Source organism: Rhinoraja longicauda, chromosome 2, assembly GCF_053455715.1.
Source record: "Rhinoraja longicauda isolate Sanriku21f chromosome 2, sRhiLon1.1, whole genome shotgun sequence".
In the NCBI taxonomy this organism is placed as follows: domain Eukaryota; kingdom Metazoa; phylum Chordata; class Chondrichthyes; order Rajiformes; family Arhynchobatidae; genus Rhinoraja; species Rhinoraja longicauda.
In genome coordinates this window covers 42,908,855-42,925,025 of record NC_135954.1, presented here as the reverse complement: position 1 = coordinate 42,925,025, position 16,171 = coordinate 42,908,855, and the positions used below count along the sequence as shown (strand labels likewise).

The window sequence follows — 16,171 nt, the reverse complement described above, 5'->3', positions numbered from 1 at the left end:
CGCCCTGAACGACAAGCATGAGATTGAAGCACAAGAAGAACAATTGGAAAAAGAACAGAAGAGACAAGAAGAACAATTTAAAAGAGAAGAACAGAAGTGAAGCAATTAAAAATAAAAGAAGAACAACTGAGAAGAAAGAACAACTGGAACTAAATGCTGAAATGGCAGCAACCAATGCAAGAATCAATGTACTTCAGGCCATGGGATCAAGAAGCAGCTCTAGAGTATCTGATGGGCTAAACTCTTATTTGAGAAAAATAACTGCTCAAAAGCATGGATATTGAGCTAGATTTTCTGACCTGGTAGACTTCATAGAGAAACAAGTGACGATACTATTAGATCCATTTTTTGGAAACATCCAGGATGCTAGGCCAGTTGCTCCTGTCAAAAGTTCTACTATTGCTAAGGCAAAAGAAAGGCAGCAACTAAGAGGAAACAGTTTTGCAACAAGTGCAACACCCGTAGTGTATCAAAAGAAGCAGTCATTTGTACAAACTGGATCCAATGGACCTGGAAGCACTCACACCAAACCATCTTCTTCTGTTGAAAACTAAGCCAATAATACCACCTGGTCTCTTTGAGAAGACATACATTAAAACGCAGATGGAGACAGGAGCAATATATGGCAAAATTATTTTGGAAATGGTGGACACAAGAATACTTGCCTCTAATCCAAGAACGACAATGGTGGTCAAAGGTAAAAAGAAGCTTTGCTCCAGGTGACATTGTTGTGGTGGCTGATTCCACTGCACCATGAGGCCCCTGGCTAACGGGCAGAATATTGGAGACCATATCAGATGCACAAAATCTTGCACACACAGTTGGACTTCAGACTAAGAACAACATCTTGGAAAGACCAATAACAAAGATATGTCTGCTCCAAGAAGCTGAGGCCAGTACGGCAAAGACTGGTGGCCCAGAAGATTGAAGAATCACTAAAGTAGAATAGATGCCAACACATAGTACATACCTTTTTTTTGATAATGTGTGAAGTTTTTATCGCTCCTTTTAATGTTTATTGGTAATTGTTCCATTATATACGTAGAACAATTAGGGGCTGGTGTGTAGGAGCTATTTATGTTTAGGATGGTGTATATATGAACAGGATGGTGTATATATGTGAGCAAGGGACTGGGAGTGGTCAGATACAGGGAGGGGGAGCATACACTTCTTACCAGACCTGCGACCAGACTTGGGATAGGCCTGGAGACCTGGGACCAGACCAGGAACAGAGCAGCCAGCTACGACTTGTATGCAAAATAAGTAAAACCTGGTGTGTTCATCTCCGTGTTTGTACAACTACTTCAATAAACAACTAATTAAACTGGAAAAAAGGACTGAAAGATCTGTTCTGTTGGGTTTGCATAAGTTCACCCCGACTCCCTGTGTAGTAATGGCAATTAGAAAATAATTTATTGGAAAAGTCTGGAAGTTGCCATTACAGTTTTTTTTCAACATTTTTGTCTGATTGAAATAAAAAAAACTTTGGTATCAAATGGCCAACCATTTCTCAAGAGTCCTTTATTAGTATAGTATACAAGCACTGCAGAAAGTTCGATTAAACAATAATTTTACTGACAAGAACCAAATTTTAATTTTAAATTTGATTCATATAAACTGGGTGCTTAGAAGGGCAAACACTATGAACAGATATTTACAGTGTTAGAAAGGCTGTCCCTTTCTATAATCTTATTTTTTAAAATTACTTTGAATTAATTATCCTATATTCTGTTATGTTCGATGGTATCCAGATCAAAACTATTTCTCAACTCCAGAAATAGCCTGTTCCTCAATTCAAAATAAGACTCTTCCTCAAAAGTTGTCTCCAAATGAGATAAGTTTGCAGAGGACACATAAGTAGGTGGTATTATAGATTGTGAAGATGGTTGTCAAAAAGTTGCAGCAGTATCTTGATCAGTTGGGCAGGTGGGCCGAGGAATGATTGATGGAATTTAATACAGAGAAATGTGACGCGTTGCCTTTTGGGAGCAATGGCATGGGCAGGAATTACACCGTGACCGGTAGGACTCTGGGCAGTGTTGTAGGGCAGAGATCTAGGAGTACAGGTACATAGGGGTAGAGGTTCATAGTTAATCACAGGTAGATAGGGTGATTAAAAAGGCTTCTGGCTTATTGGCCTTCATCAGTCAGCGTATCGAGTATAAAAATTGAGGGGTCATGTTGCAGTTGTACAAGACGTTGGTGAGGCCACATTTAGAGTATTGAGTTCAGTTCTGGACACCATGTTGTAGGAAAGATGTTGTCGGAAAGATGTTGTCAAGCTGGAAAGGGTGCAGAGAAGATTTACGGGGATGTTGCCAAGACTAGAGGGTCTGAGCTATAGGGAGAGGTTGAGCAGGCTGGAACTCTATTCTTTGGAGCGCAGGAGGATGAGGGGTATCTTATAGAAGTGTACAAGACCGTGTAGATGCACAGAGCCTCTTGCTCAAGAACCGTAGGACATAGGTTTATGGCGAGGAGGAAAAGATCTAATAGGAATCTAAGGGGCAGCTTTTTCACACAAAGAGTGGAGGAGATAGATGAGGCAGGTACTATCGCAACTTTTAAGAATCATTTAGACAGGTGCATGGATAGGACAGGTGTAGAGGAGTATGGGCCAAACGCAGGCAGGTGGGACTAGTGTAGATGGGACATGTCAGCAAGTTGGACTGAGAGGCTGTTTCCACACTGTAAGACTCTATGACTCTTTCATTTCATAAAATGTTGCTTCTTGCCCGCTCTCTGAATTTCCTCCAATGTATTTGGCCTTTCAGTCCCTTCCACCTGTCCACCATTCAGATAGTTCATTGCTGGCCCATATCTTATCTATGTTTCAGGACATCAGTCTGAAGAAGAGTCTGGACCCGAAACATCACCCATTCCTTCTTTCCAGAGATGCTGCCTGTCCCGCTGAGTTACTCCAGCATTTTGTGTCTACCTATTATCTATGTTTCATCACCTGAGAGCTTGACAATTCGTCTAGCACCCTCTTGTCATAAAATACCAACCTGAAAATCACCCAATTATCCTATCCTCTATTTTATGTCCATTAGTTGATTCTCAATTCACATCAGAAGATTATCTCCAATTTTATTTAACCACCTCTCGTAATGTTATTTTTCAAAAGCCTTTGAAAGTTCAAATACACCATCTCTGATGGTTCCCCTTATCGATTCTGCTAGTTATAACTCCATGGTCATGGTGTTGGTGGAGGTGCCGCAAGAGGTGGTGGAAGGAGCCAATGACATTGTACTGGGCCAAGCCAACACCTATGTCAATTAAATAATAAATTATTCAGTCAAGATTGGACTTTCACAGACGAGAGTTGAAAGTTGTGTTCAAAAACAAGAGAAATCCAATCCAACTAATTTCCAAACAGTCTACCTTCAGTTATCAGCAAACTGACAGTACTATGAAATAGCACTTTTCAGTAATAAACACTCACCTGTTTTGGGTTTGGCAGGACAATTTGTTCCAGACCACATTTGCCTCATACCAGCACAAAAAGGATGAATTCTAGAGGTGACATGAAAGCGATATCAAGGAACCTTGAAGTATGACTCAAAGTATGGAACGACTCGGCTTATATTCACTGGAAATTAGAAGGATGAGAGGGGATCTTATAGAAACATACAAAATTATTAAGGGATTGGACAGGCGAGATGCAGGAAAGATGTTCCCGATGTTGGGGGAGTCCAGAACCAGGGGTCACAGTTTAAGAATAAGGGGTAGGCAATTTGGACTGAGATGAGAAAAACTTTTTCAGAGAGTTGTGAATCTGTGGAATTCTCAGCCACAGAAGGCAGTGGAGGCCAATTCACTCGATGTTTTCAACAAAGAGTTAGATATAGCTGTTAGTGGCTAACAGAATCAAGGGATATGGGGGAAAAAGCAGTAATGATTTTGGATGATCAGCCAAAATAATATTGAATGGCGGTGCTGGCTCGAAGGGCCAAATGACCTATTTTTTATGTTTCTAAGTCAAAGGGGATTGAGGGGAAATGCTCCAGTGCTTAGATTCATACTTCACACCAAGAATGATGTTGAAGGTCAGTCATTCCAGGCCCAGGTCTTCATTGCACGGGCATGTTAGGGGTGTTTCCTGGGCCCAACAAAGTGCAAATGCATCATCAGTAACCTTCCTTCTATCATAAATTGAAGCTGAATGAATGAATATGTTTATTGGCCAAGTATGTACACATACAAGGAATGTGCCTAGGTGCAAGTAACAACATGAACATACAGTAAACAATTAAGAATAAGCATAAAACATTAAAAATACATCATTACGGTTTAAACATGTGAGTGAAATAAACCAGTGGGGTGAGAGATGATCTTATCCACTCGCTTCTTGGCCCTTGCAGTGTACAGTTTGTCAATGGGAGGGGGGGGGGGGGAGGTTGCAGCCAACAACCTTCTCAGCTGATCGAATGATTCATTGCAGCCTCCGGATGTCATGCTTGGTGGCTGAGCCAAACCAGACCATGATGGAGAAAGTGAGGATGGATTCAGCGATGGCAGGACAGAAATTGGACCATCATTGCCTGTGGCAGATTGTGTTTCCTCAGCTGCCGCAAGAAGTACATCCTCTGCAGTTTGCATACCGGGCCAATTGATCGGTGTATGACGCAATCAACCTAGGCCTTCATCCTCCAGCACCTAGACCGCAAGGGAACCTATGCCAGGATTTTGTTTGTGGACTTTAGCTCTGCATTTAACACCATTGTGCCAGAGCTATTACACTCCAAACTCTCCCAGTTGACTGTGCCTGAACCCTTCTGTCAGTGGATCATCAACTCCCTGACAGACAGGAAGCAGCATGTGAGGCTGGGAAAGCACATCTCGGACCTGCAGCATAGGAGCATCACAAGGCTGCGTACTCTTCCCTCTCCTGTACTTTCTCTACACCAATAACTGCACCTCCACAGACTCCTCTGTCAAGCTTCTCAAGTTTGCGGATGACACAACCCTGATTGGACTGACCCAGGATAGGGAGGAATCTGCCTACAGACAGGAAGTGACACCGCTGGCGTCCTGGTGCCATCGCAACAACCTGGAGCTCAATGCTCTTAAGACAGTGGAACTGATTGTAGACTTTAGGAGTGGTTCATCTTGCTCCTCTAGTATCTTTGGCCACCATCGACTCCAATCGTAGAGTCCGTCCTCACCTTCCCAATCATGGTCTGGTTTAGCTCAGCCACCAAGCATGACATCCGGAGGCTGCAACAAATCACTCGAGAAGGTTGTTGGCTGCAACCTTCCCCCCCATTGACGAACTGTACACTACAAGGGCCAGGAAGCGAGCGGGTAAGATCATCTCTGAGCCCTCTCACCCTGGTCACAAACTCTTTGAAGCACTTCCCTCTGGAAGGCGACTCCGGACTGTCAAAGCAGCCGCAGCCAGACATAAAAACAGCTTTTTCCCCTAGAGTAGTATCTCTACTCAATAACTAAAAGTCTGTAGTCCCTTTTTGCTCTGGTTTATTTCACTCACATGTTTAAACCGTAATGTTGTATTCTTTATGTTTTAATGTTTTATGCTTTATTCTAAATTGTTTACTGTATGTTTGTGTTGTTACTTGTGAGCGGAGCACCAAGGCACATTCCTTGTATGTGTACATATTTGGCCAATAAAATTATTTTCATTCATTCAAATGACTGCATGGGATACGACCATGGAAATATTCAGGCAGGGCTAAGAAGTGGCAAGCAACATTTGTGCCATAGAATTGCTAGAAAATGACCTTTGACAAGAGAAGGGCTAACCATTGACCGTTTACATTCAGTAGCATTCCCATAGCCACACCTTCCATTTTCAACATCTTTGAAAGGAAGCTGAAGTAGTCCAACTACAGAAATTCTATGGCTACAAGACTGGGTATCACGCAGCAAGTGTGCAATCTTCAGACAACCCAAAGCATTTCTACCAGCTACAAACTACAAATCAGGAGCATGATGGAATGTCCTCTTGCCTGGACAACTGTGGTTCCAACTGAACGGAATCCAGGACAATGGAGTACTCGAGTTGACGATCCTAAACTACTGTTGCACTACGGCATAAGGGAGTACAATCTACAAAGTGTAGTAAGACCAAGGAAGACCAGGCTCATAAATATGCATGCACTCTTTACAATGGTCCTCTGAACATAAACAACAGTTGAATTCCAGAAAGGAAATGAAGCCAGGTACAATAACATTTAAAAGACATTTGGTCAGGTGCATTAGAGGGGTATGGATTAATCAAATCTGACCAGCCTAGATGGGGTATCTTGGTCAGTATGGAACAGTTGGGCCAAAGTTTCCATTTGGTATGACAATGCAATCATTTTCATGAGTTATGGGTAGGAGGTAGCTGGTTAATTCTACTACCTAGTAGAATTAGGTACTAGTTCTACCTTCAAAGTAGGTAGAGTCTTCAAAGAAAACCTGTTTACACCCCACAGGCATCAATCATTTTCTACAAGGAGTACAGGCTGACATGCCGGCACGCAGTGGGAGGTTACTTAAGAGATTCGCTTTAGAAAATGAGGAAGGCAAACTTCTTTATCGTCTCTTGTAACGTTCTTTCCTCAAATGATACTTTGCGGCCATTGGGTGGGTGGAGGACAATCCGACCCGGTACCAATTTAACTACACTGGGGGAAACAATAAAAAGTTCATGTTAATTGAAATAGTTCATTTGTGATTTATCGGCTTCCTGAACGGGACCCTAATGTAACGCAGGAACTTTCTTTAATCACCACGCCCTTGGGTTAAACTGGAACTCACTGCCCGGCAGCATAGCCGGGCCCGGGGTACTTTCAGCAGAAGAATTGTAACAATTTAAAAAAAAGACAGCTGCCAACACCTTCCCCAGGACAAATAGATACGAGCAATTAATGCTGACAGTGTCAACCACGGGGGAATAATTTCAATGGCACGAAGGTTTACATAATGTTTTGGTTTAAATCCATAACCTCTTGCCCCAAAGTAGCTTTATTTATGTTACAATTGAATATACTGATGAATGCGACTCGTTGGCTAATGGTATTTCATTAAAAAATATATATATACCAGAAACGATGACATTTATTTAGGAATTAAAATGCAAAGCTAAAAAATACATTCAGCAGGAATTAATAAATACACATCTATAATGAGCACAAATACGGAGTTAATAATAAACTCAACTAGCAATGCTCAAAACCCAAGTTACATAAACATACCTTTTTATCTCCAGAGATGCTGCCTGGCCTGCTGAGTTATTCCAGAGTTTTGTGTCTAAAAAGCTGTCTGTGGCGGTCCGAGTCCGCCCGCCACACGTGGTTCAGCCAACAGCAGATATTGGAGGAGCAAGATGGACCACTCCGTCCAAACCGCGTAGACTGAAGTGTAGCACGCAACGCAACGGAGCGGAGAGGCCGCCATTTTAGTAAGCAAAACCCGCCGTCCGTTATGCCTCTGGCAGTGTAATCAGTGTTGTGGGGGGAAAACAGTATATGTGATGATACCATTAAAATGCAGAAAATATCTCATCTATCAACTCACACTTTTTTTGTTATTTTTATTTTGAAATGTTTTCCCCCAGCTTAATTTCTTTGATTGTATTATTTCTTACTGTTTCTGCCCATTTCCCTCCCACCCTTCCTCCCCAGCCCCCTCTTTTGTGCAGTTTTCCTTGCATTGCTCAAACACACACTTTGCACAAATTTAGCTTATATATATTTCATTAATTCATACATACACACATATGCACACACACATATATATATACACACACATATATATATATACACACACGCACACACATATATATACACACACACATATCCACACACACATAGATACACACACATATTTACACACACATATATACACACACTACCACATATACACACACATATATATACACACATATATATACACACACACGTATATATACACACACATACACACACATATATACACACACACATATCCACACACACATATATACACACATATATTTACACACACATATATACACACACTACCACATATATACACACACACATATATACACACACACGTATATATACACACACACACACACACACATATACACATATACACATATACACACACACACGTATATATATACACACACATATATATACACACACACACACACATATATATATATATATGCATGTACATAAACCATAAAGTTCGAATCGCCTTTATGGTTTATGTACATCATGTGAAAAATAAGATGGAGACAAATAGAGCGTTGCTTTAAATTAAAGTTGCTTCTGATCCATGAGAACGAACTTTGAGATCTATTTATCTCTATCTTGCCTCTCACACACAAACACATACACATTCATAAAAATAACAAAAAAATGTGAGCTGATAGATGAGATATTTTCTGCATTTTAATGGTATCATCACACATACTGTTTCCCCACAACACTGATTACACTGCCAGAGGCATAACGGACGGCGGACTTTGCTTACTAAAATGGCGGCCTCTGCTCCGTTGCGTTCAGTCTACGCGATTTCGACGGAGTGGTCCATCTTGCTCCTCCAGTATCTTTGATCCAGCAGCTTCTGGTGATATTGTCAATAAAGTTATTTGTGAGGTTGGCAAAATGGCGGTTCCCTCATTGTCAAGTCGCTGAGAAGTAAAAGTGAGTAAATGTGGAAATTTGATTCTGTTTTGTTGCTGACATATTCTTGAAACAGCCTGAGGAAGCAGAAGTTGATACAAGTTGAACGTCAACAATTTGCTCCGTAGCAATTGGCTATTCCAACACAATCACTGTCTGTAATAACAAGGAACTGCAGACGCTGGTTTATATCAAAGATAGAGACAAGGTGCTGAAGTAACTCAGCGGGTCAGGACTTGGTGTGGTCGGTTAGGGTTCGTTTTTGCATGTCAAATTTAAACGAGCAGTTCAAATAACTGCATTTTATATAGTTTCTGAAAGGAGGAAGAGAGAAAGGAGGGAGAGAGAAAGCAGGGAATTATAGACCAGTTAGCCTGCCATCAGTGGTGGGGAAGATGTTGGAGTCTATTATCAAAGATGTAAACTGCAGTTGGATAGCAGTAACAGGATCGGTTCAAGTCAGCATGGATTTACGAAGGGGAAATCATGCTTGACAAATCTTCTGGAACAAGGGAGAGCCAGTGGATGTAGTGTACCTGGACTTTCGGAAAGCCTTTGATAAGGTCCCACACAGGAGATTAGTAGACAAAATTAGAGCACATGGTATTGACATGGATAGAAAATTGGTTGGCAGACAGCAAACAAAGAGAAGGGATTAATAGGTCCCTTTCAGAATGGCAGGCAGTGACAACTAGGGTGCCGGCAAGCCTCGGTGCTGGGACCGCAGCTATTTACAATATACATTAATGATTTAGGTGAAGGAATTAAAAGTAACATTAGCAAATTTGCAGATGACACAAAGCTGGGTGGCAGAGTGAACTGTGAAGAGGATGTTGTATGAAGTTGTGTGAATAACGACAAGTTGTTTAACTTCATAATATGTTTTAGTAACCACGAGGCTGCAGACCATTGACAAAAGACTACATTCCTCCGTATCACTCCCTGTCTGACTGACCCTGGATAGCACGCATGCGCTAGATAAGATACCCCAGGAACAGTCTAAACGAATACCCGACATGGATCAAAAAATATAGTGACTGATCTACACCTCTTTCTTTAGCCCCATGAAATAAAAGCAAGCATGCATACTCTAAACTATGGCAAAGCTTATACAAAATGAATAAATTGTCATACTAATCAATAACTACAGCAAAGCAACAGCAATTAATAACTGATATGAAAAAAACGATCAGTCTTTGTATATTAGGATTAGGTTTGCAGACACGTCCTGCGCGTGTCCTGTAAAATCCCTCCGCAGTATCCTTCGCAGGTGATTTGACCATAGGCACAGACACAGGCACCTGAACCTGAGGCTGCTCAGAGTCCATGGTTACTTGTCCATCACCCATGAGAACATTCTCATCTTCTGACCCCATTCCGTTATCCGGGTAATCAGTAGTAACATCGAATGGACTTTGCTGTGTTGGCACAGGCTTGTCCAAGGGCAAAAGATGTCTTCGATTCCTCCTGTAGCACCCTCCTTCTGATTGTACAATGTAAGATCTGGGCTCTTGGCCTATCTCCTTTACTACGCCCATACGATTGTAGCCATCTGGGGTCTGTAATCGAACAACCTGCCCTTCCACCAAAGGCTGGAGTGGTTGACTTGATTGATCATAACACACCTTCTGTGCCAGCCTTTTATTGAGAAGTTGAGCCTGGACCTATTGAGGCTTACACATGTGTGGTTCCAGCGGTTTCTTTGAGACTGGAAGGGTAGCGCGCGTTTGCCTTGACATCAGTCTTTGTGCTGGAGATCCAAGCATTGCATCATTTGGCATATTTCTGAGATTAAGGAGATGTCCGATCGGTCTCTGTAAGATTTTTCCATGACTTGTTTCGCAATGCGGACTGCCCGTTCAGCTAACCCATTCGATTGGGGATACTCCGGGCTGCTGGTGACATGAGTAAAGTCCCACTGTTTAGGGAAGTCTTTAAATCGCTGGCTTGTAAACTGCCCAGCATTGTCTGACATGAGAGTATGGGGTGCTCCATGGACTGAAAAGTGTCTCTTTAGCTTTATAAAAACCGCTGTTGAAGTAGTGGTGCAAAGCAGGTCAATCTCATACTAGCCGGAATACGAGTCCACTAGCACCAGGTATTGTTGATTGTGCCACTCAAAGATATCAGTTGGCACCATGGACCAGGGCAATTCTGGAACTGGATGCAGCAGAAGTGGTTCCCTCTGTTGATGTGGTTTTATACTGTTGCACACAGCACATGATTGTACCTCCTGATTGACCTAATCCGTCATTGCAGGCCAGAAGACCATGTCCCTTGCTCTTCTTACTGTGGCTTCTGCCCCAGGATGCCCCTTGTGCATGATGCCGACATACTCTTTTTGTAGTGAGCCTGGGATAACCGCTTTGTGGCCCTTCGTGACGACTCCATCTTCAAGGGTTAATTCATCCCTGAAAGGAAACTATGGCCGAATAGCATGCAGAAGCATGCGTTGTTTGCTGGGCCATCCATGTTTGATGATGGTGGTATCTGTGTGCAACCTCAATTCCTCTAGGCGAGAAGAAGAAATGTGATTGACCACCATAACATTGAAGCTGTCCTTCTCGGCTGCATGCTGGGCTGAAGATTTCCTGGGAGCCCGAGACAAAGAGTGTCTGCCAGGTACATAAATTTTCCACATTTGCAAACAAAGGTGATGCTGTACTTCTGAAGTCTTAGCATCATCCTTTGAATTCTTGCTGGTGCCGCATGTATGGGTTTGTTCAGAATAGTGACCAGTGGCTGGTGGTCCGTTTCTATGGTCACTGGCTTGCCATAGATGTAGTCGTAGAACTTAGCACATGCAAAAACCACCGCCAGCAACTCTTTCTCAATCTGAACATACCTAGTTTCAGTGTCCGTCATAGTCCGTGAAGCATACGCAACAAGCCTTCCTGCAAACATGCTGCACCAAGGCCATACTGTGAAGCATCACAGGTAAGTGTGACTGCCTCATTGACATCATAGTAAGACAGAACAGGTGGGCAAGACATATGCCACTTCAGTGCGTCAAAAGGCATGTTGCTGCTGCTCATGCCACATCCAGGCAGTATCTTTATGAGTGAGCTGTCGCAGGGGAGCCGATAGCTGGCTGAAATTGGGAATAAATTTGCAGAGGTAGTTGACCATCCGCAAAAACCTTTGCAAAGTGGGGACATCTGCTGGCGCTGTCATCTCACCAATAACCGATGTTTTGGAAAGGTCAGCTTTAAGGCCTTCGCTTGTAAAAATGTGCCCAACATAGCTGACCTGATTCACCCGGAACTTGCACTTGAGAGGATTAAGCTTCAAATGCACCTCTCTGGCACGGTTAAGCTCTTGTCTCAAATTTGCATCGTGTTCTTCGACGTTTTTACCTGCAATGATGATGTCGTCAACGATGATCGCGCAGGGACACCCTTCGAAAATCTGTTCTATGGTACTCTGGAACACCTCACTGGCAGAGTTGAGTCCGAACGGCATCCGTAAAAACCTGTAGCGGCCAAAAGGAGTGCTGAAAGTGGTTAGCAATGAAGATTTATAGTTGAGCGGAATCTACCAGTGTTAAAGTTCGCTACTTAAAACAGACAACACAAAGGGTTAAAGGTAAACCAAGCCAAGCTTTAATTTTTCGTCAGACGGGAGTGGGAGAGTTACAGCCAGTACGCTTGTGTACTAGCAGTCCCTCGTGGATCCACTCAAAGATACAGCATTCTGGCTGCATCTTTATACAACACAAACAGCCTTACGAGTTAAGCAAAGTCATCATTACTCAACTTTAACCTGAACATATGTGAACTTGTCTTTGCGGTGTTACTTGATAAAAGTTCCCTGTCCTCTTATCAATCCCCTATTCTCTTATCTTCGTGCTTTCCCTTGTCGTTTAACATCATCCTCTGTCAGTCCTTAACTTATTCCAATAATTGTTATTTTCTGTGGTTTTTCCAAGAATTGAAGTTTCAGTTACATTTATCAGTCACATCCATATGAGCATTAGTATTTCTCCACTTTCAACAATATAGACGCTACAAAAGCATACAAGCAGGTTTGCAGACAATGGTCACGTGTACCATCATGCAAAGTTAATAGCCATTAGCTCGTTCACCAGAAGGAGCTCTAGGCATCCAACACAGAAAATATCGTTGCGTTTGCTATGTGTGCAACCACTTCTTCCACCGTGCTCATGGGGTGGTGTGGCCTTTTCAGAGCAGCATTCAGGTCCCTCGGATTGATGCATATACGGATTTCTTGTTTGTTCTTTTTGTTGGCAGCAACCATAGATGACACCCTATCGGTCGGCTCCGTCACCGGCGTGATGACACCCAATGCCTGCATTCTGTTTAGTTCAGCTTTGACCCGGTCCTGCATAGCCACAGGAATGCGATGTGCAGGACGAACAACAGGTCTCACATCCGGGTCCAGTGTCATTGAATAGGTCACTGGTAGCTTTCCAAGCTCGTCAGTAAAGAGGTCGCTATACTCCGTAAGAATTTGGTGTGATATATCATCTTTAACAGGGGTCAATTGGTGAACATCCTCGCTGAACAGGACCAGCCCCATTTCCTGGCATGCACGAAGTCCTAGCGGTGGCACAGCACCTTCCTGGACAACATAAAATGGAAGTGTGTATAACAGTCCCTCTAGGTGTCACTGCAACTTCACCATTCCAACCGGTTTGATTTTGGTGCCACCATATGCAATTAGGGTGGTGGCTTTACTGCACAATTTTAATTGTTCACAATCCCGCAGACGCATAACTGACTTTCTCGACATCACGTTGCACTTAGCACCAGTGTCTACCTTCATTTCTACTGAGACACCATTAACTTGTATGGTGACCATAGCTTCGTCATTACTAAATCTTTGTGCATCAAATGAATTAATTTGTAGTGTGATTCCATCAACACCGACTGTCTCATCGGCACTGCTGTCGGTTTGATCTGACTGCAACTGATGAACAAGCTGTTTGGGTGTATCCCTGCAGTAAGTTTGTTGTGTGGATTTGCAACATCTCTTGAAATGATTGCGGTTTTTACAGATGACCAAAAGCTGGACATTTTTCCCTTTTAGTTGCATGATTACTTCCACAATTGTTGCAGACGGCAATAAATCGTGTCCCAGCCTTTTCTGACCGGATTTTCATCGTTATCTCAGGCTTCCGTGCTTTCCGGAACCCAGCCTGAACAGCATCGATACTTGTGGCAGATCGCTGCGCAATAGTTAGCCTTTCATTATGCGCTTTGGTCATCTCGTGAACTTGACAGGTAGAAATAGCCTTAACAATACAATACAATACAATACAATATATCTTTATTGTCATTATACCCAGGGGTACAACGAGATTGGGAATGCGCCTCCCATACGATGCAATAATTTAGGTAATTTAGACAGCAGCAACCCAACGAAACGAAACAGATGTAACAGTTTTGGACAGGGTAAAGTGCAAGTTGATCTATGCGCTGTGGCCATCCGGCTCAGCAGGACCGGTTCATAGCAGCTATGGCCCTGGGGATGAAGCTGTTCCTGAGTCTGGAACCAATGTCAAGTCACTATCACACAGAAGTACCTTCCTTAGTTTATCATCACTAATACCGCATACCAATCTATATTTAATAAGTTCATCACAGAGCCCTCCAAACCTGCAGCTCCTTGCTTGTAACTTTAAAGCATTTACATATGATTCAATTGTCTCACCAGCCTTCTGATTCTGTGTGTTGAACTTGTGCCGTTCCATGGTGAGATTAATTTGAGGGCTGCATAACTCTCGAAATTTCCTCGAGACATTGAGGATCCTCTTTCGATTCAGCAGGGGTGACAACCTCTTCTCCTCCCACGGCAGGCTGCCTCACCTCCTCCGTGTACACAAACGATTTTGCATGTTCGATTGCCTCCTGTCCCGCAAGGTTGAGAAGAATATACGCTTGAGTGCAGGATGGCTTTTCGGAATATGCGGCTGCGACGAAAATGTCATATTCTTCCTCGAAGATGCGCCATCTCTCGCCGATGTTGCTGTCGAAGACGAGCGGGTCCGGTCTCCGGAATCCATCGCCATGTTCGTTTGGCAAACAAACTTTTCGATCTCTCTTGTAGATAAAAAACGAGAGGAAAAACCCATGAATCCCAAGCCGATGAAGTTCCGGACTAAAACCTTTGACACCATGTATGAAGTGAGTGAATAACGACAAGTTGTTTAACTTCTTAATAAGTTTTATTAACCACGAGGCTGCAGACCATAGACAAAAGCCTCTACATTCCTTTGGATCACTCCCTGTCTGACTGACCCTGGATAGCATGCATGCGCTAGATAAGATAAGGGCGGTACGGTGGCGCAACGGTAGAGTTGCTGCCTTACAGCGAATGCAGCGCCGGAGACTCAGGTTCGATCCTGACTACGGGCGCCGTCTGTACGGAGTTTGTACGTTCTCCCCGTGATCGGCGTGGGTTTACTCCGAGATCTTCGGTTTCCTCCCACACTCCAAAGACGTACAGGTATGTAGGTTAATTGGCTGGGCAAATGTAAAAATTGTCCCTAGGGTGTGTAGGATAGTGTTAATGTGCGGGGATCGCTGGGCGGCGTGGACCCGGTGGGCCGAAGGGCCTGTTTCCGCGCTGTATCTCTAAAAATCTATATCTAAATACTCCAGGAACTGTCTAAACAAATACCCGACATGGATCAGGAACATAGTGACTGATGTGCAGATGCTATGAGGATGCAGAGTGACTTGGACAGGTTGGGTGAGAGGGCAGAAGCAAGGCAGATGCAGTATAATGTGAATAAATGTGAGGTTATCCATTTTGGTGGCAAGAACGGGAAGGCAGATTATTATCAAAATGGTGTCAGGTTAGGAAAAGGGGAAGTACAACGAGACCTGGGTGTCCTAGTACATGAAAGTAAGCATACAGGTACAACAGGCAGTGAAGAAAGCTAATGGCATGTTGGCCTTCATAACCAGAGGAGTTGAGTACAGGAGCAAAGAGGTCTTTCTGCAGTTGTACTGTTGTGTGCAGTTTTGGTCTAATTTGAGGAAAAACATTCTTGCTATTGAGGGTGTGCAGCACAGGTTCACGAGGTTAATTCCCGGGATGGCGGGACTGTCATATGATGAATGAATGGAGCGACTGAGCTTGTATTCACTGGAATTTAGATGAGAGGTGATCTTATAGAAACATGTAAAATTATTAAGGGATTGGACACGCTAGTTGCAGGAAACATGTTCCCGATTGTAATGGCAACTTCAGTCTTTTCCAATAAAGTTTCTTTTAATTGCCATTACTCCACAGGGAGCCAGACTGTTCTTGTCTGAATCTGATGAGAACTCCAATGAGTGAGTTGGTTAGGTCTGGACCCTGCAGCAGTTGGCAGTTAAGTGATGTTCCTTTGAAGACTGCACCACAGTCAAAGACCACCCTTAATGTTCCTTTCTTTGAGTGATACACCCTGTGATGAGGGATGTACCAGAGTTCTCCCTCACTTCGATTCAGCTGGTCCACTGGTACCCTTTCAGCATAACCATTGTCAATCATTTCTGTGAGGATAGATATATATTCACCATAAAACTTCTCAT

General features: G+C 43.2%; 2 protein-coding genes across 3 annotated transcripts in view; one reads left to right on the top strand and one right to left on the bottom strand.

Moving 5' to 3' along the window:
- blvra (biliverdin reductase A) overlaps positions 1-7,403 on the bottom strand; it is a 53,922-nt gene extending 46,519 nt beyond the window's left edge. The window contains exon 1 of the mRNA XM_078418284.1: positions 7,206-7,403. The gene's annotated coding sequence lies outside the window, so the exon portion shown is untranslated. The remainder of the gene's footprint in view (positions 1-7,205) is intronic.
- Positions 7,404-8,518: 1,115 nt separating this feature from the next.
- Positions 8,519-16,171, top strand: part of coa1 (cytochrome C oxidase assembly factor 1) — a 50,950-nt gene continuing 43,297 nt past the window's right edge. Inside the window, exons 1-2 of one of the 2 annotated variants that reach the window (XM_078418261.1) lie at positions 8,611-8,648; positions 11,143-11,249. The gene's annotated coding sequence lies outside the window, so the exon portion shown is untranslated. Of the gene's footprint in view, positions 8,649-11,142; positions 11,250-16,171 lie in introns of both variants that reach the window. The other variant, XM_078418252.1, reaches the window with a different exon arrangement.